The following is a 2,440-nucleotide window of genomic DNA, read 5'->3' on the forward strand; positions in this document are numbered from 1 at the left end:
GGCCCACGTAGCACTGCCTCAGTGCACGCTGCCTGCCTTTTACAACCCCCTCAGACTTGTTCACGACGTAGTATCAGACTTCCTCAGCAAAAGCAGGCAGCGTGTTACAACATCAAAGCCCCCTCCCACCCAACAACCCCCTTATTTATTTAGGTATTAGCAGCCCTTTTATAACCTGAACACGCAAAGCAGTTTCAAGGGGTCCTTCCCCCTCCCCCGCGCCCCAAGCCTCTGCCAGGTTTCTCCAGATGTTTTGCTGCCAGCGGACAATTTGTTTTCCTTCCCTCTCTTGATGGCGTTTTATTATGTACATTGCTGTCCAGTTCTTGGGCTAACACTGAATTTAAATAACAACAAAGAATCGGCACAGAACTTTTGGCTGAAAATCTGACCTAGCAAATAAGTGGCTACATTTAACAGGAAGAAAATTTGGCTTTATGCTCATTGTTTTGAATTCTCAAAATTATTGGGGTTGGGGCGGATTATAAACGCTACTGTGTAGTCTCAGGATCCAGCCCTGCAAGTCTCCTTCGGAGTCGGGACCCCTCTCCTTTTCAACCAGAATATTGCTTTTTAAGTGCCACAGAAGGGTTGGGAAGAGCTGGATGTGGCTCTCTTGTTTTTTGGACTGTGCGTTGCTTGCAAACACTGAGCAGATGCACAGCAAGATGCACCGATAGTGCTAACCGCTTTCCCCCCGCCCTTTCCTGTGTGAATTCCCGGCCACTCATTTGCTCAGTCTAAGCGATTGAGGGACTGATTAAAATCCCATTGAAATCCATGGAAACTCCTAATGGATTTCGGTGGGTTTTGGATCAGGTCCTAAAACAGCTTGATAAGAGAGCAACCAACCCTTGCCCAGCCCTTTTCTCCCTTTAGTTAATTTCGCTTTCTCTCTCTGCGTTTGCGAGGTGGCCCTGGATAGAGGATCTCTTTGGAACTTCTCGGCTAGGGCAAGTGAAACAATAGGAACATGCTCTTCTCGTTAAAGAACATTTCAAACAGCTCTGTTCCTAGCCCACAGGAACATGGGATTTTAATTTACCCACTTGCTTTGGCGTTTGAAAATCCACTGCAGCAATCAGGAGAGCAGTAGCTTTGATTTAAAATCCTAAAGGCAAATCTCGTGTGTTTCTCTTTCCCCCCTTCCGCAAGCACAAAGAAGATTCGGCGCATGAAATAATGATGAGTGAGAGTTCAAAGCAATCCCAGAAAGCTGTTTTGAGAGGATGTTTTCTAATGCAATCCCAGCCCTTAACTGTTCTCTCTCTTTCCTGGGCTTTTGCCAGTGCAACAAAGATAATCGAGCAAGGCATGCTTCTTTTCTTCTCTCCTGAAACATTAGTCAATATGTCTTAGAAACCATCTTAGAAGTCAGGACTAAAATAAATACAATTAAACAAATAATTTTTAATTTGGTCTAGAATAGATCCCTTTAGCTCATTGCCAACCCAACTTGGCTAAGGCAGCAGCCCCTCCTATGATTTTTGTCTGATTTCCAGCACTTTGACACGGACCTAGGCAAATTATTCACAGGGGAGTTTCCCTAGGCTCTGGGGAACCAGAAAGGGCATACGCCCCACAACTACATTTGCGCTGTTTATTAACAGGCACCTGAAATATTCTGTACATTCACAGTGATCTTTATTAGTCACAAATTGAAGTTTGCTCTTAACACTGTGATCCAACACTAAGGTAGTTAATATTTTACATTTATAGCACAACTTCCGTCTAAGAATCTGAATGTGCTGCTTTCCAAAACACTCATTAAGCCTCACAACACCCCTAGGAGTCAGACAAGTGTATTTTCCCGTACACATTTTCATGTGGTAAAAGCAGTACAGCACCCACAGTATCGCAAAACACAAGATTGAAGAGAGATCATTAGATGCTAGAAAGCATAAGGTCCACATTCAGTAGGCATTCCCACTCCTAGCTGACATAGTAAACATTACCTGTTTTACAGGTAGGAGCACTGAAGGAAGAATGACATGCCCTTGTAAAAAATAGTTTGCTTTCTTGTTTGTTCTTTTAAAATTCTCAAAAGTTTTCATGAAAATTTTGAAAATTTTCTGAATTTTTGTCAAAGAAACAAAAATCAATACAATACTAAAGGTTTTTTTTCAGTTTCTCAGATCTTGTTCTTTCCTCTTTTCTTATGCCCTCCTCCACCTTTTCCCTTCAACAAGGGGGAAAAGGGGAAAGGAGGACATGCGGAGGGGAAAGGGGAAACAATACTGAAAAATAGGACATGGGATTTTGGGGTTCACTGTTAAAAAGTTAAAAAGTTTAAAATGTTGAAAAATTTTCTAAAAAAGGCCACCTTTCACTTTAAAAACAGTTTCAGATGGAAAATTCCAACCAGCTCTTGTCTTGTCTCCCCACCCTCTGCCTGACAGAAAAGACTATATTCCCCAGCATACAACAGGAAACCCAGACA

Source organism: Gopherus evgoodei, chromosome 6 (genome assembly GCF_007399415.2).
Source record: "Gopherus evgoodei ecotype Sinaloan lineage chromosome 6, rGopEvg1_v1.p, whole genome shotgun sequence".
NCBI lineage: Eukaryota > Metazoa > Chordata > Testudines > Testudinidae > Gopherus > Gopherus evgoodei.